Source organism: Colobus angolensis, unplaced genomic scaffold (genome assembly GCF_000951035.1).
Source record: "Colobus angolensis palliatus isolate OR3802 unplaced genomic scaffold, Cang.pa_1.0 Scaffold49, whole genome shotgun sequence".
Lineage (NCBI taxonomy): Eukaryota > Metazoa > Chordata > Mammalia > Primates > Cercopithecidae > Colobus > Colobus angolensis.
The window spans coordinates 5496186-5520054 of NW_012118376.1; the positions used below are offsets into that span (position 1 = coordinate 5496186).

The 23869-nt window shown below is 40.0% G+C and overlaps 1 long non-coding RNA gene across 1 annotated transcript in view; it reads left to right on the forward strand.

Moving 5' to 3' along the window:
* LOC105524133 overlaps window positions 1–23869 on the forward strand; it is a 170200-nt gene that overhangs the window by 57756 nt on the left and 88575 nt on the right. The window contains exon 2 of the long non-coding RNA XR_001003702.1: window positions 2164–2278. This is a non-coding gene — a long non-coding RNA (uncharacterized LOC105524133). The remainder of the gene's footprint in view (window positions 1–2163; window positions 2279–23869) is intronic.

The following is a 23869-nucleotide window of genomic DNA, read 5'->3' on the forward strand; positions in this document are numbered from 1 at the left end:
GAAGAGGAGGGACGTCTGGACACCAAGAGGAGTTCAGCTGGGGCGGTCAGAGAAGAGTTCGGCTACTGGGCACTTGACTCCAGGAGAAGATCACCTTCCCACTCTATCCCCTCCTTCCTTCTCCCATCCATCTCGCTGAGAGCCACCTCCATTACTCAATAAGACCTTGCACTCATCCTTCCAGCCCACGTGTGATCCGATTCTTCTGATACAATGGGCAAGAACTCAGGCTGTCACACTGGTCCCCTGCCCTAGCAATAAGGCAGAGGGTCTATTGAGCTGATTAACACAAGCTGTCTGCAGATGGCAAAGCTGAAAGAGCACACTGTAACACACGCTCACGTGACACTTGGGCTTTGGGAGTCGCAGACACCCACCCCTAGATGCAGCCATGGGGCCAGAGCCCAAAAACACTCCCCATGGCCTCTGCACCTGCCATCTGCATGTTTCCCCTATGGTGTTTTTTTTTTTTTTCATACTTTAAGTTCTAGGGTACATGTGCCCAATGTGCAGGTTTGTTACATATGCCATGTTGGTGTGCTGCACCCATTAACTCGTCGTTTACATTAGGTATATCTCCTAATGCTATCCCTCCCCACTCCCCCCTACCCACAATATGTGATGTTCCCCTTCCTGTGTCCAAGAGATCTCATTGTTCAATTCCCACCTATGAGTGAGAACATGCGGTATTTGGTTTTCTGTTCTTGCGATAGTTTGCTGAGAATGATAGTTTCCAGCTGCATCCATGTCCCTACAAAGGACATGAACTCATCCTTTTTTATGGCTGCATAGTATTCCATGGTGTATATGGTCACTTCTCTAGGGGTTTGAGTGGTGGGGCAGTGAGCCACACCTCCGTCTAATGTCCTGTGATGGGGATAAGGGAACCTTTCAATTCCAGGAGCCCTCAAAGTTTGAGGGTGGTCGTTATCCCCATTTTACAGCTGAAGATACTGAGCCCCAGAGAGGTAGTGACTAGCTAGGACTAGGATGCGTATTTTTGTCTCTTGCTCCATTCTGAAATCTGTATCTGTGTCTCCCACTCTGTGCTTTTGACTAATAGACTGAAAATAACCTCAAACTAACTCTGCCTACTTTATAATTTTGCCCATGATTAGCCTGATCAGGGAATGAGAGGTTAGAGAAGGAGGCATACTTAACAGACTGGACATTTTACCTAGGTTGACTTCTGCTAAATGATGTTCATGACTGATGGTGTTTTGTTAGGCTAAACTGCATAATGGTTCTTTAATGTGGGTAAGACAAGACCACCCAATTCACTTTTAACTGATGAAACTGAAACCAGATCTTTAGAAATGAAAGGCATATGCATTAGCCTTGATAATAGATTTCCAGATGGCTGGAGTCATACCTCTGTCTCTGTCTTTGGCCAGTGATATTGACCAATAAACTGCTTTATGTCATTAGATCATGAGATATAGTGAGAGTGAATGTTACATGTAGATAATAGCCTTTATTCAGGATCTTTTATGAAACCATTTAATGTACAATCTTTGCTTAAAGCTCTCAGAGGGGAAATGTTCTGAGAAACCTTTCTAGGGTGAAAGTTTTTGACGTGATTTTTTTTTTGAGAGGATAACACATACTAAAATTAAGCAAGGTGTACTTAGAAGAAGGAAAAAGGTGAAGGCATTTGTGAGTGGTTTTGAACAATGCTTGTAGCAAACAGCACTGCCTTTCCAAGCATCCTCTCCACAGATGTAATTTTGAAAGCAGTGTTATGAGTGACACACAAAAAGTAGAAGAATATCCTTATGTAACTGTCATTTGCTCGTGGAGAAGCATGATTATTTTCAACTCTGCTTTATGTAATGTAAATGTGTGTCTCCGAGAAGGTTATTCTCTCCTGTGAATTAATGTAGTCCATCTCAGAAGGGGTGATGAGTTGCCTGCAAGTAAATTTTGACATTCTGGGATGTTTCTTTGACATTGAATTTTGGGAGATTGATCTGGTTAAGGCTGGTAATTGTGCCTCCTTCCTTGTGGGCTGTGTGCATATTTGCATGGGAGGGAAATGAATGCAAAGGCAGAGTGCTCGCAGCACTTGGGAGTTGGCAGATGAACTCTTTTAGTGGTTGTTTCTTAAAAGTTGCTTTGAGTGGTCTGGGGAATACATTAATTTAATATCCTCTTCATATTCAGAATATGTAACACCGTTGTGAGAAATGAAACCCCAAGGTGAACAAGATTGAAAGTGAAGGCAGCACTCTAAGGAGGAAGCAAGCTGACTTGAATGGTGATGTAAACAGCCTTGGAGGCAGGAAAATGAAAAGTGCATCCCAGATATTTGTGTGTCTGTCACATTGGTGCTAGCAAGGGTACAGAGATGTAAGAGATTTTACATCTTTACTGAGTCTGCAGCAAGAATCAGAATTGAAGGGCAAATGTGAGAAATGAGACAGTTTGTAGGTTTCCAAGAAAATTAGGGTGACAAAAATTGCCTATCACTCCCATTTCAATACTTGTCATGCGGATCTGAAGAATAACATAACTGATCTAAAATTAGGACAAAATAAAAAATTTTGATAATGCATGGCTCTTGATTTCACAGCTTTCTCTTGCACAGTTTGTAGCTAGAATCATACATCATGAAGACTTTTTCTGGTTATAAAATAATAGCATTGAAATATTACAAATAACTGTGCGAACTTTCTTTTAAATTTTGTTATCCATATAATTCAGACATGGATAAGTTTATGTGGTAATGGATGTTCTCTTAACCTCTCTTGTTTAATGGTTTTTATTTACAATATGGACAAAGCATCATTCATTCCTTCAACTCAACAAATATTCATTGAGTGCTTACTATGTACAATGCTCTGTTCTGAGTGCTTTTTCAGGCTTATTTCCTCTAATTCACACAAGCCTTAGGTCAATTCTCCAGAAATCAGACACTGAGGTGGAGACATATGATGTACATGCAGAAAGTTTGTTGGTGAATGCCTTTGTGATCAACACCTGTGGGGAGTAAAGACAGTGAGACTGGGAGGCAGTGGGAGAGGAAGGAAGTGCACTAAGACGTCACTGAAGCAAAGATCTCAGCAGATTCCACTGGGTGCTTGAGCTGGGAAGGCCTTCGAGAGATGTATCTTCTTTTAATTTATCTTTTTTTTTTTTTTTTTTGAGACTGAGTCTTGCTCTGTTGCCCAGGGTGGAGTACAGTGGCACAATCTTGGCTCACTGCAACCTTTGCCTCCCAGGTTCAAGCAATTCTGATGCCTCAGCCTCCGGAGTAGCTGGGATTACAGGTGTGCGCCACCACGCCTGGCTAAGTTTTGCATTTTTAGTAGAGATGGGGTTTCACCATGTTGGCCAGGCTGGCCTCAAACTCCTGAACTCATGATCTGCCCACCTTAGCCTCCCAAAGTGCTGGGATTACAGGCATGGGCCACCTCACCCACCTGAGAGTTGTATCTTCTTGAGGCAAAGACAGTAGGCTTTTATACATCCCCATTCCCCACCCACACACCCCATCAATGGTCATTAGATATAGATGCCTCCAGCAGAAGGTGTTACCCTGGGGAAGACAATTTCTCATCAGCTGAGAGCCATCACCTGTCAATATTTCTAGCAGTTGGGGATAGATGCAATACCACTGAAGTGGGACTGTCTGGGCAGCCCCCCATAGCATTCAGTATGGTATTATCTCCATTTTTACACAAGAAAACAGAGACTCCTAGAGTTTAACCACATGACCAAGGTCACACAGGTAGTAAGTTGAGGTGTCATGATGAACCCCAGGCAGTCTGATGACTCTCATGCATCTGTGTTGTACTCATAAGAGTAGACTAATATCCTGTAACCAATACCCTCTATACACACACACTGAAATCCAGGTGCTTAAAGAATATGAAGTTGATTTTTAATGGCTCACATTTTGAGCTGCTGTTTTGTCTCCTCCCAATCGCTGCAAACCAGATAAACTAGTACACAAAAAAGATAATTTTGAAGAGAGAAAAGTGCTCTGAAGAAAATGAAATGTATTAATGTTGAGTTAATATATTGATGGCACTTTCACTTTCTGCCACCACCAGCTATCACACACACCATGTGTGTATGGTGGAGACCACTAGTTCTCCCATTCTCCTACCTGGGAACACAGCTGACGTCATTACCCAGTTTCACTTGTAGTGATATGGGCCATTTCCCAGCCTGGCAAACAGAGCCTCTATATGTCCTTCTCCATGCCTTATGCCTTATGCCTGTGGGCTTTAGTGGCCAGAGTAGTCTCGGAAGCTGGTACAGAGTTATGGCTGCTGTGGTCCTGGCTCTCTCAGTGATTCCATGGAGCAGAGAGCCCTTGACCTAGAGTCTTCACCCTGGACTGCTACATGAGATAATAAATGTATTCTTTAAGCCCCTGGATTTTAGTGTGTCTGTGTAGCGGTATTTGTTATAGAATCTTAGTTTAGTCTCATGAGTACTGTGTAGAAATTTATTTAAAATACTTTAGTATAAGCTGTATAAGGTATGAGTAGTTATTACTAGGGTGGCATGATAATTTTATTTGTTGTCAACTTGGCTGGGACACAGTACACAGATATTGACTGAACATTGTTCTGGATGTTTCTGTAAAGGTGTTTCTGAATGAGATTAAAGTTTTAAAAGGTGGATTTTGAGTAAAGCAGATTAGTATACATAATGTGGATGGACTCCATCCACTCAGTTGAAGGCCTTCATAGAACAAAGACTGACATCTTCCATGCAAGAAGGAATTTTGCTGGCAGATTGCCTTTGAGCTGCTTCTGTAACATCATCTCTTCCTGGTTCATCAGCAGACTGCCTTTGGACTTGAACTCTAGCTTTTTCTTGAGTCTCCAGCCTGCTGGCCTACCCCATCAGATTTTGAACTCTCCAAGCTTCTGCAATTACACAAGCCAATTCTTTAAAATAAACCTCTCTCTGTCTCTCCGTATACACGACACACACGCGCATGCCTCTTGGTTCTGTTTCTCTGGTAATCTCTGACTAATACAGGTAGTTGTTATCATTCAAAGCACCCAAGTGAGGGCTCTCTCTTTCAGAGACAGATACAGCATCTTCATAAGATGTTATAGAAATCTATTCGAAAAGGTTTATTAATAAGCATAAAGAATAATATAAATATTTTTTTAAATTGGTGATACAGAGTATATTAAAAAATGCTTGGCTGGCTAAAGAGATTTTTCAGACACCATTGCCATTATCAGTATGACTTATGAGAATCTGTGAGGTGCAATAGCATTAGTCAGAGCTCTACTGGGCCAGGCCACATGTCCCCCTGCCCCACAGAGGACTCTACTGAGCCTGATCCAACTAGGAGTCTAGCTGATTCTTCCGTTAGAGTTTCCTTGTGCCTACCTCTGAGTGAACCTCTCATGCAAGGAGTGTGATGATGAGCCTGAGGACAAAGAAGAGAGACCTTACCCAGCTTTAAGGGACCGGCTGTATTGGCTATTTTTTTGTGTTTGTTTACTAATCAATATCATATAGGTGGCCCAATTTGATGTGAAGGTTGCTTTCATTCTAACCTAATGTATCCTTTTTCACTTTTCCTCTCTGAAGGCTGTCACTGTTTACCTAAAGAACTGACCATTGTTGAGTGACAAGCTTGACTTAGATCAGTTCCCCCAGGAAGGAATTGAAGGAATTAAGGCAGCGTAGAGCAGCATGGGCAAGAACATGGACGGTGGCTTTAAAGGACCTGGATTTGGGTCCCAGATCTGCTGCTTGTTAGTTGTATGGTCTTGGTCAACACCTTCTTCCTTCTCACAGTTTCTTTATCAAGTAGACTCATCCTTCAGTGTCCACAGGGGATTGGTTCCAGGACCCTCATGGATACCAAAATATGTGGATACTCAAGTCCCTTATATAAAATAGTATTTGCATGTAACCTACATATATCCTCCTATATATTTTAAATAATCTCTAGATTATTTATGATACCTAATACAATGTAAATAACATGTAAATAGTTGCTATATTGTATTTTTAATTTGTATTATGTTTACTGTTGTATTATTTTTAATTATTATTTTTTCCAAATATTTTTGATCTGCTCTTGATTGAATCTGTAGATGTGCAGCTTACAGATGTGAAGGATTGATTGTATGTATCTGTTGCCAGGGGCTGTTGGGAAGATCACATGAGCTAGTGTCCATGACGTTCTTAACATAGTGCCTAAATAAGTGTCCACAATAAGCACGAATATTACTACTGTTAAAGAGTGGTTCTGTATATTGGAGGCTTTTAGATAAATGAAGTCAAATCTTTTAAGCATTGCTACAAAAAGTAAACAGTTTTCATAGATACATTTCTTACTTGGCTTCTTAATAAAGAGAGTGAACACTGAGAAAACAATCCTATTCTACGTTTATATAAATGTTTACGTATTCTATGTAAAAGTCCAGGTGTTTACTCCTAGGTATGAAGAGACAGCAATAAGCTAATTCTTTGAATTACCTTGAACAACATTTTCTGAGCTGTTTTGAGAGTTGTCACGGGCTGGGTGCAGTGGCTTACGCCTGTAATCACAGCACTTTGAGAGGCCGAGGCGGGTAAATCACTTGATGTCAGGAGTTTGAGACCAGCCTGGTCAATATGATGAAACCCCATCTCTACTAAAAATACAAAAATTAGCTGGACATGGTGGTGCACGCCTGTAATTCCAGCTACTAGAGAGGCTAAGGCAGAAGAATTGCTTGAACCTGGGGGGTGGAGGTTGCAGTGAGCCAAGATCATGCCACTGCTCTCTAGCCTGGGCAACAGAGTGAGACTGCCTCAAAAAAAAAAAAAAAAAAAAAAAAGAGAGAGAGAGAGAGAATTGTTACTACGATTTTGGAGACTTGAGTGTTCTGTGTTCAAATAAGTTTGAGAAATACTGGCGTATTCATCTGTTTAGGCTGCCACAAGAGAAACACTGTCTGGGTGGCTTAAACACTGTCTGGGTGGCTTAAACAATATAAATTTATTTTATTTATTTTTTATCTGAAAAATTCAAGATCAAGGTACAGGCAGGGTTGGTTTCTGGTGAGGCCTCTTTTCTTGGCTTGAAGATGGCCACCTTCTTGCTGTGTCCTCGCATGGCCTTTCCTCTGTGTGTGCACACTCCTGGTGTCTCTTCTTCTTATATGGACTCCAGTCCTGTTGGATTAGAGCCTTACCCTTAAGACCTTACTTAACCATTATTACCTCCTTAAGGGCCCTGTCTACAAATAGTCACATTGAGGGTTAGGGCTTCAACCAATACATTTTGGGAAGATGCAATTCAGTCCATGACAAGTGAGTATGAAACAAAGATAAATGTTTGTTACAGGATTTTATTGTCCTAAAGAGACTCTCCAAGAGGACATATGTTGTATAGTGTTTCCCAAATGTATTTTTCTTTGAGATTGCATTTTAATGTTTAAGAGTCACTTATTACAGATTTGGGAAAAACTAAACTATTGTGCTAATCCTGAGTGTGTGCCTTGGTGTGTGCTCAGAGAAGGCTGGGGCAGGCAGGACTGTTGGTTTCTGTGCAAAATATCCTAGTTTATCCTCACCTTCCAGTATTGGTTTTGATACTGGTTTTTATAGCCATCCCCACCAGGGCAGTGAGATGCCACTTTCTTTGCAATAGTGAGTATGTTGATCACAGCCTATCTTCTGTCATCTTGGCTGTTTTGGTTGCTACTCATGGTCAGATGCCCTTTCATGGCTCCCCTGGAAAGCTGAGGGTGTACGACATCTAAATATTAATAAGCGGTACACCATTGTATTTAGAAAGCAGTTCTTTCTCTCCCTGAAAAAAATGGTAATACTAAAATATTATGCTCTTGGATTGACATTGCTGTAATGTGATGTGCTCATTTGTATTCATGCAGAGCTTCAAAACAACTATCCTAGCCTGCAGATTCTCCTAATTAAATAGCTGGAAAAAGCATCTACCATTATCTCATTTGAACTTACTGTAATTGCTTATTTCCTCCGCTGCTGCTTCTTTTTAATGTATAAATAAAGCTTTAGGATTTTAATTTCCCTGTGACTCTTCTTTACCCATAAATACTACCCTTCTTGACATTTTTTTCATCAGTTCATGTAAAATAAAAGTTTATTGCATTATCTTTTAGATGCAATGTCAAAAGGCAAATTGCTGTAATTCTCCATTATTAGGGAATTATTATTAATAAATATTGTGATTCATTGCTACAAAACATTAAAGCATATAATTTTCTCCTCTGTTAAGCTTCATTATTTAATACACGTGAAGCTTCCATATTACTTGGTGGTAGTATTTAGAAACACCATTCTCTGGAGGCAGGACATGTTTTAGAAATGTGGCCTCTGTAGTTGTAGAAACCACTTATTTGCTGTCAGAACTTGCATGATTTATTGAAACCTAGAGGTATCATTTTATGGATCTATAAAATGAGGCTATCTTATAATTTTTTTTGGATTTGTATAGTTGCAAGGATGATAAACTCATTCAAAGGAGTCTTAAAGGGAGGTTTTCTCCAAGAACGTAGTATCCATTGATCATTAATTGACTGAATGACTGATTCATTCAAAAATCTTGAGCACCCAATATATATCACAAGTACTGTTCTGGACACTGGAACTAGTGTCATGAACGAAAACAGGCAAAGTGCCTGCTCTCTCAGCGCTTAGCAGACGGGAGATGGATGGCATCTGCCAGGTGGTGATGAGCACTACAAAGATAATGAGGCAGGGTATGGGCAGGGCTGCTGCTACCCTTCATAACATTTTTGTGCAAATTAGGTACTTTACTGCTGAAAGATGTCTTAATTAATACACAAATCTTTGATGACTATGATGTGAATGGTGCCCCTGGAGTTGTGCAGTGCATATCCTGAAAGCCACATGGCAGCCCTTCAAGTGACAGAACCACTGCAGCAAAAGTATTATTTTGCATAATGTAGTCAGGGAAGCCTTCTCTCATAGGGTGATATTTGAATAGGGATTTGAATGAATTAGAGAAAGAGCCTTACAGACATTTAGGGGACAAGCATCCCAGGTGGAAGAAACAATAAGTTCAAAGACCCTAAGGTGGGTGTGTGATTGGTGTGTTCAAGGAGCAGTGAGGGCACCCAGGGTAGCTGGCTGTGAGTACGCAGCAGGGACTGGTATGAAATGAGAGCTGAGAGCTGAGGGTGGGAAGGGGAGTGGGAGACGGGTGGGCAGTGGGGCCACATCCTGTAGGGCCTCATAAGCCAAGATAAGAACTTGGTATTCTGAGGGAGATCAAAAGCAATGAGACGGTTTTAAGCAGAAATGACGCGATCTGATTTGTGTTGGAGGCAAGCAGGGAGGCTAATTAGCAGATCATCCATGTAAATCAGGTGAGTGACATTATGGCCATGGTTTAGACTGGAGGGGTAGTAGTGCAGGTGGTGAAAAAGTAGTGGGATTTCGTATGTATTTCATAGCTAAAAGCCAACAGAGTTTGCCAACAAATAAAATAGGAGCGTGCGTGAGAGAGGAGTTTGGAAAGACACCCATGTTTTTGATCTGAGTGACTGCTAGGAAGGGTGGCCACTTACTGAATGGGGAAGACGTCAAGAGGAGCAGGCTTAAGTGGAAGATCAAGAGTCTGGTTTCCAACACATAGAAACGCCTGTTGGAAATCCAGATGGAGATCATGAGCAGATGGTTAGATGTAGGGGTCTGGAGATCAGGGAAGAAGACATTGGAACTAATGGAAACCAGGAACAACACAATACTGAGAGGGGCTCCATGGGACGGGAGTTGAAGGTTTACTTTATAGTTAAATCTACTTTCGGGACTTCAGGGGCAGAAGTGTTTTTCACACTGGGGCTCCAACACCGCTAGGATCCAGTATGCTGATGTGTCATCTCTCTTCCCAAAGCAGCTGAAGCTTTCTTTTTAAACTTTTAGCTCAAATTTCTAAGAGAGGAATTCTATGGAGCCCAGCTTATCTTTTACCCTTAGGACACAAACTGCTGACTGGTCATGGATCTGCTGCCTTTTGCTGAGGAGCCCATTCCCTGTCCAGTGAGCTGTGACTGCTGTTGCAACTGAGATCACAGGGTAGAAATATGGCTGCCTAGACATATGGTGTGGACTGGGCAGTAATTCTTAGGAAGGGAGTGGCTGATAGGCAGGAAATGGCTGAGATCTCCTGAATAAATTCTGTGTTACAGAGCTGTTATGAGACCAGAAGGGAATAACATGAGAAAATGCCTTGCTGAGTTTCAAACATTTTAATTCATGACTAGAGGGAAAACAATGAAGCAAAAGTGACACACGTTTTCATGCTTGAGGTATACAATCTATGATTAGGTTGTAATTTGGGGGGAAGAGGCACTTAGAGTTCTGCCTGGCATCCCATTTGCTGTTTATCTTGCAAACATTTCATTCTTGAAATTCAGTTCAGAAGCGACCTTCCCAGGAAGGCTTTCCTGAGCACTCCATTAGTTGACACTATTTCTGGGTCATAAGTACCTCCTCCCCACACCAGAGGGTTTATAATGTTTTAAAAATTAAAAATGTATTTTTCAGGCCAGGCGTGGTGGATCATGCCTGTAATCCTAGCACTTTGGGAGGCCTAGGCGGGCAGATTGCTTGAGCCTAGGAGTTCAAGACCAGCCTGTACAACATGGTGAAACCTTGTCTCTATTAAAAAAAAAAAAAAAGTATTTTCAGCTTATGAAAGGACTCATGTTCATTGTATTAATTTGGAAAATACAGACAAATATAAGGAAATAAAAAGAAAAAAGGTACCCATAATCCCATTACTCAGAGATGGCAACTGTGTGACATTGTACACTACTTCTCCCACTCTTCCAAAGGAGATAGAGAAATCACTCATGTCTGCACAGACTTACAGGGCCATATCTTACTGCTATTCTAAACTTTATTTAACCATTTCTCTATTTTGAGTGTTTAAATTGTTTCCAATTTTTGCAATGATAAATTATGCTACAATGAACTTTTTGTATATAAATCTATTCACATTTGTGATTATTTCATTAGAGAAGATTTCTTGATGTAAAAATTGCTGAGTTAAAGTGTATGTACTTAAACGTTTAAGCAGATATTTCAAAATTGTTTTCCAGAAAGACAACCCAATTTACCTTCCTAAGCAGCAGTTTATAAAAGCAGACATCTCTCTATACTTTTACTAGTACTTAATAGTGGTATCTCATTGTAGTTTTAATTTGCATACCTATGATAATTAGTAACTGGTAATTAGTAAGGTTATTTTCTAATGTTTATTAACCAGATGTATTTTCTCGAGAATTATCTAATTGCATATATCTATCTTGCATTGGTTGCTACTGTTTTTCCCATTAATTTATAGCAACTCTTTACATATTAAGATTATTAAACCTTTATCACATTGTTTGAAAACTGATTTTCCTCTATTGTTTGATTTTAATTTTACCTAGAATATTTTCTGGTAGACAGATGTTTACATCATTTTATGTGCCCAAATGCAAATATCTATTTGTTAAATATGGGTGTTAAATATGTGAGTGTTTATGATACAACTCTTCATAAATAAAACAAATTTTAAGTCACACCTGCTCATTAAAGGTTTCTTTCATTTATACTTGGAAAGCTATTGCATTTTCCCACTATTTCATGAAAAATTCATTTTTTTTCTCTTAGTTTGCTTCATATAGTGCTGTAATTAACACGTCTATTTTCCTACTAGACTATGAATTAGAACTTTGAATCTCTGAGTCCATAATGTCTAGTAGATCCCATTAAATGCTTATTGTATAAATGAAAAAATAATCTCTTGGGGAGGAAGGATCATAAGAAGGATATGTGAGGTTGCAACCTGAGTGTTGGCTACATCCTTATCCTGAGGCTGTGGGAATGATACAACTTAAAAATAGAACTTCTCAGCAGGCATGACTTGACACAGATTTCATGGTAGACTTACTGAATCAGTCAGAATATTTGAGACCCCATAGTGAATATATACCAATCCCTTCCTTAAATGCATCCTTTTCCTAGGGTTAAATAGCATGAGCACCTTTGTTGATGATGCTGCCAAACAAATCAACCATAAGGAAGACAAATATCACACTGGACACTCCCATTGCCAAACTCCCACGTTACTTAAGAATAGAAGCTAATTGTTTGACATGACATCTTATCTTGCATCAATAAAGACTTGTGGGATTAGGCTTGTCTTCTGAAAAGAGGGTGAATTCCTTAAGGGACCTGGCCATGTTAATTTTACCCTATTATCTACAGTGTCCAGCAAATTGCTGAATGCATCATAGATGCTCTATAAATGCCAAGGGATTATAATTGTCTTTCGTTTGTATATTGCTGTTCTTAGCAATTTTGCATAAAACAGGAGGACTTTTAAAAAATGTTTTCAGTTAAAAAAATGATATCTGTATATTTTTAGACTTGGGGTCTTGCTGTGTTTCCCAGGCTAAAGTGCATCAGCTATTCACATTTGCAATCATAGTGTACTACAGGCTCAAGCAATCCTCCTGCCTCAGCCTCCTGAGTAGCTGTTACTACAGGCATCTACCACCTCACCAAGTGAAATTTTTGATTTTTTTGTATAGACGAGGTCTCACTCTGTTGCCCAATCTGGTCTCAAACTCCTGGCCTCAAGTGATCCACCTGCCTTGGCCTCCCAAAGTGCTGGGATTATAGGTGTGAGCCACTATACTTGGCCTCATTTTGAATTCTTATTTTTAAATACTGTCTATAAACATTTGGAATTTTATTTTTTAAAAAACAACCATGACTCTCTTGGTTCTTCACAATGATACCAAGCATGCTTACGAGGTGGCCCTGGGGGCCCCTGGACCTTTGATGGAACAGATGAGAGGAAGAAGAGGCAGACAGCAATTCATGTTGCAGCTTACCTTGCTACTTTGTGTCGCAGATAAGATAGCTGTGTCTCCCTTAAATCTGTAAAACAGCTTTTTTTGGGTAAGCACTGCATCTTGCTATCTTTTTCTGCTCCAGGCTGGAGACAGATAACAGAACATTACAACAGACTGGAAAAATTAGGCAACACAGTGTGAGTAAAGCAATTTGGCAAAGCTAAGTAAAACGAGAAGGAAAGCTCTGTGGTCTGGCAGTGTTGAGTGACTGGCTGTTGTACGAAAGAGGTCTGACTTCCATGGGTCAGAAAAAGTCCCGGACAGCATTATGTAGCTGCTTGAAAAGAGATTTTACGGTGAAATCAACAACTAGCTTTGTTGGATGATTATACAAAAAAAACAAAAAAAAAAAACAAAAAAAGAAAGCAAGTAATATATGCTTACTTACTAGCATGAGGTCCCAATAGAGAGCACTGAGATATTCCTTGTTGACATCCTGTGCAGTTATTTACTTTTCCCAACAGCTGTTGTTTTCTTGGCTTTTCTATTTTCAGCCACAGGTGTAACTTTTTATGACCTTTTCTTCCTTTCTTTTTTTTATTGTGGTAAAATACACATGACCTAAAATTTACCGTTCTGATGATTTTTTTTTTTTTTTTTTAGATAGAGTCTCGCTCTGTTACCCAGGCTGGAGTGCAGTGGTACGATCTCAGCTCACTGCAAGCTCTGCCTCCCAGGCTCAAGCAATCCTCCTGCCTCAGCCTCCTGAGTAGCTGTTACTACAGGCATCTACCACCTCACCAAGTGAAATGGGGAAACCACTGGGCCTCTCAAAGGTCGTACTGAGCAGATGATAACAGCACCATGAAAAGCACCCAGCCCTTGGTAAGTTCACAAACCTTCATTCCATATCCCGTGTTGAACTGCCTGCCCTGCCTACCTCTGTGCCTGGCTTTTTTTTTTTAACCTAATGCTGTTTTATATTCAGTTGAGAGTAAATTTTCTAAATATAATGTTAAATCTCAATGGAATACACAAGCTATTTTTAAAGCCTCATTTTGAATTCTTATTTTTAAATACTGTCTATAAACATTTGGAATTTTATTTTTTAAAAAACAACCATGACTCTCTTGGTTCTTCACAATGATACCAAGCATGCTTACGAGGTGGCCCTGGGGGCCCCTGGACCTTTGATGGAACAGATGAGAGGAAGAAGAGGCAGACAGCAATTCATGTTGCAGCTTACCTTGCTACTTTGTGTCGCAGATAAGATAGCTGTGTCTCCCTTAAATCTGTAAAACAGCTTTTTTTGGGTAAGCACTGCATCTTGCTATCTTTTTCTGCTCCAGGCTGGAGACAGATAACAGAACATTACAACAGACTGGAAAAATTAGGCAACACAGTGTGAGTAAAGCAATTTGGCAAAGCTAAGTAAAACGAGAAGGAAAGCTCTGTGGTCTGGCAGTGTTGAGTGACTGGCTGTTGTACGAAAGAGGTCTGACTTCCATGGGTCAGAAAAAGTCCCGGACAGCATTATGTAGCTGCTTGAAAAGAGATTTTACGGTGAAATCAACAACTAGCTTTGTTGGATGATTATACAAAAAAAACAAAAAAAAAAAACAAAAAAAGAAAGCAAGTAATATATGCTTACTTACTAGCATGAGGTCCCAATAGAGAGCACTGAGATATTCCTTGTTGACATCCTGTGCAGTTATTTACTTTTCCCAACAGCTGTTGTTTTCTTGGCTTTTCTATTTTCAGCCACAGGTGTAACTTTTTATGACCTTTTCTTCCTTTCTTTTTTTTATTGTGGTAAAATACACATGACCTAAAATTTACCGTTCTGATGATTTTTTTTTTTTTTTTTTAGATAGAGTCTCGCTCTGTTACCCAGGCTGGAGTGCAGTGGTACATTCTCGGCTCACTGCAACCTCTGCCTCCTGGGTTCAAGTGATTCTTCTGCCTCAGCCACCTAAGTAGCTGGGATCACAGGCATCCGGCACAACACCTGGCTAATTTTGTATTTTTAGTAGAGATGGAGTTTTGCCACGTTGGCCAGGCTAGTCTCGAACTCCTGACCACAGATGATCCACCTGCCTCGTTTTAAGTGTCCTGTTCAGTGATATTGAGTATGGTAAGTCCTCACTTAACGTTGTTGATAGGTTCTTGGAAACTATGACTTTAAGTGAAATGACCTATAATGTAGCCAGTTTAACATAAATTAATTGATATAAACAAGAGTTAAGTTTCTAAATCATAGTTCTGGTCACAAAAACATCACCAAACTTCTAATATTAAACACTTCTAATATTAAATGTTGAAACAAATGTGAGCTATACATACATTTAAGAAAGAAAGATTAAAAGCAAGCAAAAATTATATATCTAATTTTTGGTGAATTGGTGATGGCAGTCGGAGCGATGGTGGGTTACATCAAGGTATAAATGTTTGCAAATCAAAAATTGTCTGGAGTACCTCCTATCACCACGCAGTTCAAAAACAAGAACAAATAAGGCAGGCTTGCTGAATGCTTTTGTACAGCATTGTTTATTGTAGTTCATTTGTATGATTATCATATAAATTATAATTTTCTATTTTATAATAATTTGTAATCATTCATTCATTCATTCTTTCTCCAACCTGATTATTTCAGTTCAGGATCACGGGTGGCCGGAGCCTATCCCAGCAGCTCAGGGCACAGGGCGGGAACTGACTTTGGACAGGATGCCCTCCCATTGCGGGGTGCACTCACACCCACACCCACTCATGCTGGGATCATTTAGACATACCAATAAACCTAACGTGCATATTTTCTGGACATGGGGAGGAGGCTGGAGTACCTGAGAAAACCCACACAGGTGCATGTGCAGACTCCACAGACAGTGGCCCTAGCCAGGAATCAATATTTTCCTTATCAACATTATAATGAAATGACTTTGATCAAAATGATATTATTCAAGAACCTCCTGAATTATATCAGTCAGATTTCTCCAGAGAGACAGAACCAGTAGAATATCTGGAAGGGGCTTATTAGGGGGAATTGACTCATAACAATCACAGAGGGTGAGAAGTTCCACCACAGGCCAACTGCAAACTGGAGAACCAGAGAAGCCGGCAGCATGGCTCCATCCAAGTCCAAAGCCTCAGAACTGGGGAAGCCGATGGTGCAGCTCCAAGTCAGTCCTGACAGCCCTGGGGAGACTGCTGGTCAGTCCCAGAGTGCAAAGATGGAGGAACCTGAGTCTGATGTCCAAGGGCAGGAGAAAAAGTGTCTTACTCCTGAAGGGAGTGAGAAAGCAGACAGGATGACTTCCCTGTCCTCTGCCTCTTGGTTCCAGCCAGGCCCCCAGCCAAAGTTATGGTAGGCAGGTCTTCCTCTCAGTCCAAACCCTCCCACTTCAATCTCCTCTGGAAACATCCTCACAGGCGCCCAGAAGCAACACTTCACCCGCCACCTGGGCATCCTTCAATCCAGTCCAGGTGAAACCTAAAATTTACCCTCACAAGTACATTCATGGTTTAGCTGGATTTTTTGACACTATAGTTTTCTCCTCAAGATTTTTTGTCGTAGGCCCGTGAGGCAACTGGAGAGTGAACAGATTGGCACTTGGCATTGTATAAATTAGCCTGAAACTTTTATTTGTGTTTAAAAATTTTGGACTAACTCAATTTGGATTTTATTTTCAAAGGGTATTGTTGTTGGTGTTGGTGGTGGTGGTGACAGTTGTACAGCCAAAAATCAAACCTGGCTTTGTTATCAAATATGATGTTAAGGGAACTTCATTCATGTGACAATTCAGTTAAAACATCTTTGGAACCTCAGGAATCAAATGTTTGTCAGAAAATAAAGCTGGTTTTCCAAATTGGTGTTCATTCCTGGGCTGGGATCAATTTCCTGCTCATCTGACGTGTCTCCTAAAAACAGTGAGTGAAAACACATTGTCCTCCTATACCTCCCATGTTGGTCCTGGGGACCAGTCACAGGATTTTAGGAAAGTTATATTCTGTCCTGTACCATGGTTCCTTCCGCAGATAATAGTAGCATTTTTCACATTACTGAAGAGCTGAAAGGAATCATGAGATCTATGAGACTGGCACAATAGAATTTTTAAAATTTCATGTGTGCTAAACCTGCTTTGTTCTTATAAAGTATCTTGTACACCAAGAGTTTCCAATACTTTCTGGATGGTGTGTATGTGTGTGTGTGAGTGTGTGTGTAAGGTTGTTGTGAATGTATGTCATTGCTTTAATGATCCATTTTCCCCTGTTTACTTAACTCCTGGTAGGAACACAGGTATTAAAACAAATGAAGCTGATATTTTTCACTGCTTGCTTGGTAGGAATTCTGTCTTGCCCTATGTGAATGATTATTTGCAAAACAATCTTACAGTTGAGAAATAAAAAGAAGAGCCAGGTAAGCCCCTGGACAGAGTTGTTTGTTGTTTCAGCAAGACATTTCAGAAGGTGTAGATTTCATTTTCCTGTCTCCCATTCTTGTTACTTTCCCCTTTCCTCTCTTCCTTCTTTCCTCCTTTCTTTCTCTGGTGTGGAACATACTGCCTAGTTAATGTTGTCTTTCTTTGGTTAAGTATCAATCTACTTTTTGGTCACACCGATCACACAGGTAACCGTTTCCTTGATTGGAGGTGTATTTATTGGTAAGATCTGAAAAGGGCTGCTCTGTCGTATGCTCTGTTTATTACATTTGCTGAGCTATAGCTAATACATGGAATTCGGCTTTTTGCATCTTGTTTAAATATTGCAGTTTGTACTCCATAATGTCTTGCACTTAAAGAACATGATTACTGCTAATTATCATTTAGAAAATTGTTTTTGCTTGATTAGAGATCTTAGCTATGTGTACTGAAATCTAGTGGGTCTTCATTATGTGCAGTATTTTCTATGCTATACTTGCTTAAATATTAATATATGGAAATTTAGCTTCATCTGTCCTACCTTTTGATGTCAGAAGCATAATCAGCATAATTGGCTTAGATTGTTTTCTCTCCTGTTTGTATTTCATATTACCTAATGTCATTAGTGAGTTGACTACTGAGTGGGTAATCTGCATTTCAGAACTTCTTCTAGAGCACATTATTACCGTTGATTTTGATTATTTTAATTCCCATTCACCCCAGGCAGGCCCTCAAGCTGTGCCATATTATTCAAAGAATTGCTTTCTTCCATTCTGGGAGCAAGCCTATTTCTGAAAACCCATCAGCATTCTTATAAAATACTGATGTTTTTGCTTTGTCTAGGGGGCCACTTGATTTTCATAATATATGGGTGAGGATGAGTAGGTAGCTCAGAACTTGTGTGCCTTTATTCTGAATGGCAGGTAACATGGTAGTCCTTGTCATGTATTTAGGATCTTGTATGGTAGAAAATAGAGTTAAACATGGAGGAGATTCTAAGTTCTTCACATAGAAACATTCCGATCCGTGCCATCTAAGAGTAAAATACCAACACTTTCATGGTAATGTTGAGCTGGTGCCCATAAGGAAGCAGTGCCTGATCCTGCCTGCTTTCAGAGAGTGAGCTGGATAACTGACCAGGTTCCACAGGGAGCCTGGCCCCTGGGCTCCCCATCCCTAGGACTCCTGAGTAATCTAACTGCTGGTACACAATAACTGCACCTCTCCTTCTCTTCCTAAGGCTTGCAGGTCTGCCTTTTGCCCATGGAAAATAACAGCTGGACTGACTTAGGGATTGGGATCCAACTTCCTTTTGGTTTTTGAGTGTATTCCAAAACTAACTGTAAAAAGAACCCCACATTAAAGTCTAAGTTTGGCTATGGTCAGCCACAGATTCTGCTAACCTTCTGGCTGGGATACATACACTCAGTTTTCCTGGTGGTGGTGATTAAAGTCATTTGTAGTTGTACAGAATCTTGAATGTTATGGCTATAAGAGAATTTAACAGCACCAGTATTCTACTTCTGTCTTTTTATAGACAAGAAAACAGAGGCCTGGAGAGGTGAATAATTGGCTGAGGTCACACAGCTACCAAGTGGCAGAGCTGAGTGATAAAGAGTTCCCTCTGTTCAGACAGAGCTCTTTACTTCTTAATGGTACCTTGTTACTGGATGACATAGTGTAACAGCATATTGTACACACCTGCTGACCACCACGGTCCGTGTGGGTGATTGACAGCTTTATATGTGTATATGTAGCCCAATGTGTTTTTCAGGTCAGAGACTTTTATGAGGGAGATGAGAATACAAAAATAATATAATTAAAAGCACTTGTATATGTGTCTACACACAAGTGTATGTTAAGGGGATCAGCAGGATTTTAAACCTGCTAAATTCTAATTCTGCCTGAATGTGACCTGAATCAGCAAATTAAAAAGTTGTGTTATGGTTTTCCAAAAGAAGTAGAACCAATAGGAGATATATATATATACACACACATATATATATACACACACATATATATACATATCTCCTAAATATATGTATATGTTTATAGAAAAAAAGATTTATTATGAGGGATTAACTGATGCAATTATGGAGGCTGGGAAGATCTGCTGTCTGGAAGCTGGAGGGCCAGGAAAGCCAGTGGCGTAGTTTCAGTACCAATCCAAAGGCCTGCGAATGACAGGTGCCAGTGCTATAACTTCCAGACCGAGTCTAAAGGCCCAGAACCCAGAGTGCCAAGGTCTACAGACAGGAGCAGATGGATGTCCCAGCCCAGGCAAAGAGAGCAAATTTGCCCATCCTCTGCCTTTTTGTTCTACTCAGACCCTCAACAGACTGGATGATGTCCACCCACCTTGGTGAGGGCAATCTTATTTACCCAGTCTACTGGTTCAAATGCCAATCTCTTCCAAAAACCCCCTCACAGACACACCCGGATATAATGTTTTGCCAGCTATCTGGGCACCTCTTAGCCTCGTCAGGTTGACACATACAATTCACCATCACAAGAGTCTCCCTTCTCTTTCTCCTGTTAGGACAAGCTCTTGGCTCCTGTCGTGCTGGAGAAACACGGTAGACTGGTGCTCCTAGAAGGGACCACATGAGTGAGACCCAACCCCTGGTTAGCACTTTTCTTCACTAATTTGAACCAAGGATTTGGAAGTGGAGGCAGCTTTCTTGGGGAGACCGGAGGGGGGAGAATTGGGTAGGACTTTTCTGTTTGAAGTTTCTGTAGTGATTAGTTTAGAACCTACCAAGGTGTAATTCCTGATGAATATTATTGTTGAAGAGATTCTTAATTATCAAAGAGGTTTTAAAATGTTTTAACCAAGAAGCCTTCAGGGTGAATATTTTAGAATATGTGACATTAGTTAGCGTCCATAACCAGCAGTTCTTCTAACAGTTGCTTTAAGTTAATTTGGCCTCATCAAAGGAGGCAAATAAAATTGAACCAGACAATATTTTACTGCACGTGTCTAGAAACAAAAATCTTAATCCTAAACAATTATTTCCTGATGTTTCCTTTTTGGGTCAGTACTCTCCTTGTTTTAATTTGTTGGTTTCTGGTATAGGGATGTGGGCTAATATCTTCCCTTCACAATTGTGTGTGAGAACCAGGTTCTCTGGTACACCTAAAATACACCCGCATCACACCACCTTCCTTTATGATTAGTTGAAAATGCAAGGCAAGTGGCTCAGTTGGCACTGAGTAAATCTTGGACCAGCTGGACATTTGGAGACTGAATTTTTGTATGAGTTGCCAGAGAACTTTCAAATTGAGTGGACTTGGATACTTAACAGACTAATTTACTTAAATGAAAAGGTCCAAAGGATAGACTTGGCTAGCATTTTCTTGATTTTGAATTTCACTGACCGATAAAATTTCTAAAGTGATTTTGGAGACCAACATAGGATTATTAACATTTGTTCTTTGCCAAATAAGAGCATTTACAAAGTACCAAAGCACCACCTACTATGAACAACTTACTATGGTGTCCTATTTTCATTTCACCAAAGACTGATAAAAACTGGCATTTGACAAATACTGAGCCAAGTGACCTTGTAAAGTCCCCTCTAGATATAGCATTGGCTTCCATTTAACTTATAATCCACTGTGACCCAAAGATCCTTTTCTTCCTTATTCATTTTTTCCCCTTCTAAGTAACTCCTTTTTTGCTTGAATCATCTTTCTTTCCCCCCATCACCTGTCCCACCTGCTCCTGCTGGCTCTTCCTCCTCTCTTGTTCTCCAGTGTTTCCCAGGAACTTTCTCAAGGGTTGTGTTTCACCACACTGGGGTATCCCTGTTTAAGGGGCTGGTTTCCCTGTCTACTGGGCAGTGTTCTCAAACCTAGTGAGCATGCTTTTCTGTAAAATATTTATGCCATAGATTAAAATGGAAAATATCTTTGTTTTGCTGACATTGACCTATTCGTAGCTACTTCTTGGATATAATTCTCCAACTACCTATGTACCTACCAATAGTTTTGTATTCTGAATATTTTTCTTATTAGTTACTCTTGTGTTATGCAAGACTTAATCAAAAAAATCTTTTTTGAATCAAGATCTATTATGTCATTTGCTTCTCTTCAATCTACTGGGCCTATTACTCTGTCACAGAAATAGATTAATGAGCTGAAAATTTCACCAGAGCTTGTTTTCTCATGAAATTTGCTGATCTGTCTGCTTTTGTTTGGGCCAAAATTTACAGTAACTGTAACTCTGGTTGTTTTTCAACATTTGGCTTTCCAGTTTCAATAAAATATTTCCAAAGTATGCAAGAGTGAAAGGAAATAAAAACTATTTTCATAAATTATACAAATAAACCTGGTTTTGATACTCATAAAATCAGCTGGTTTGGCTTTTGGATAAAGGTTAAGTTAGTGCATTCCTCATTCAAATAACTTCTAGGGAACTATTTTATACAGTTAATATGAAACAAAACACACTTCTTTAATGAGTTATAGTCTTACATTCCAATCATCATGAAATATAAAGTATAGCAGGTATATAGTGGCATCTCAACTTAATTTATTTGCCCAGGTTTGAATGAGAGGACTAGATATCTTTTGGCTAATGAAAAAGAATACTAGGCCAGGAACAGCGGCTCATGCCTGTAATCCCAGCAGTTTGGGAGGCTGAGTTGGCAGATCACTTGAGTCCAGCAGTTAGAAACCAGCCTGGGTGACATGGGGAAACCCTGTCACTACAACAACAACAAAAAAATACACACACAAAAAATTAGCCAGGTGTGGTAGCACATGCCTGTAGTTCTAGCTAGTTGGGAGGCTGAGGTGGGAGGATCGTTTGAGCCTGGCCGTAAGCCAAGATCACACCACTATGCTCCAGCCTGGGTGACAGATGATGTCTCAAGGAAACAAACAAACAAACAAACAAACACACAAAAAACTGCACAAATTCTTTAAACTTCAGATAGATTTTTTTTTTATTCTGTCTGTAAAAAATGCAATAAAAGCCTCAGTTCATCAGGCACCATCATTTCTTAAAAACATTCTGACAGACATTTTTTCAGAGATATCTTTGATATCTATGGAGTATTTAGGATCTTGTATGGTAGAAAATAGAGTTAAACATGGAGGAGATTCTAAGTTCTTCACATAGAAACATTCTGATCCGTGCCATCTAAGAGTAGAATACCAACACTTTCATGGTAATGTTGAGCTCCTGGCTTAGCAGTTTGGATCTGAGCAGCAGCGCTCCAGGAGAGCATGCGATTTTTTAAGTTCATATGGGTTATGTGTTTAAAGCATTGAGTGTATATTGGCTGCCGTGTACGGCTCTGCCCTACCTCGGCAGTAGTGTAGTGGACGAAGTCCTTGTTATGGTTTGGATTTGTGTCCCCACTCAAATCTCATGTCGAGTTGTAATCCCCACATGTCAGGGGAGGAACCTGGTGGGAGGTGATTGGATCATAGGGGTGAATTTCCCCATTGATGTTTTCTGTGATATTGAGTGGGTTCTCATGAGATCTGGTTGTTTAAAAGTATGTGGCATTTCCCTTTTTCTCTCTCTCTCTCTCGCTCCCCCACGTAAGACATGCTTACTCAGTCTTAGGTAGTTCCTTATAGAAGTGTGAGAATGGACTGATACAGCACTGAATTTGCAATCCCTGGGTTCAAGTCCTGACAGCTCCTTACTAACTACTGACTTGAGAAGGTTCCTCTCTGAGCTATAGTCCCCTCATCAGGAGAATGGCAATACTCTATTCAAAGGGTTATCATGAAGATTAAATGACATAATGTGGATGAAAATATTTGATAAACTGTGGAGTTCTATACAATATCACATATTACAGTTGTGTTAACCCTGTTAGAAGCAGGTGTGGCTAAGAATTGATAGGGTTTAACTACACACATTCCTACCCTTGACATTCTCACCTATCAATGTATGGCAAGTCTGCCCCACCCCTCCTTTTCTGCCCTGCTATGTTGAATTGATAGCAGTTACAGGGCATCAGTCTTATCATGAAATCATATTAGGTCTTGTAATGTCACCGAAGGGATGCCAAGTCAGGATAGGTACAGGCCTAGGATTCCAGAGGGTTGATAATTATTCTTACTCCAAATTGTGAGCTGATATATTTTTCAAGAACCAGAGGTAAGAAAGACTCAAAAGCAAGAACATGTCACCTGGTTGAAGGTGGAAGAGAGAAAATAACATCCTTGCGGCATCTGAGCATGAAGCCTTGACAGAATGGGGGGCGTGTGAAGACCTGTGCTTTGTTCTTGGCACTAAAGAGCCAGTCTCTTGGGCTCCTTGGCAGGAATGAACTGTAGCATCTGCTGGAGCAGAGAGAATATTTAAATGGAGTTAGTTTCAATTTCTCAGTTTCTTGTCACTAGGGCTGGATAAGCCAGTAGTGCTCTATGTTTTCAGAAAGCTTTGACTTATTTTTCAAGCATTTTGGGTTTGGCTAAATTTTACATTTGTTTTGTCAGCTTTCTTTTCTTAATTATTAATATTAAACCCATGTGCATGGATGTGAATGGAAATTTAATAGCCATTTTTATATTTGTTTACACTTAGTTCATCCAAAAACTGTGTTGACTAAAAACTGTTATATCTTATAAGAATTCCTTGAAATTCATGAGAATTTATCTTTATTT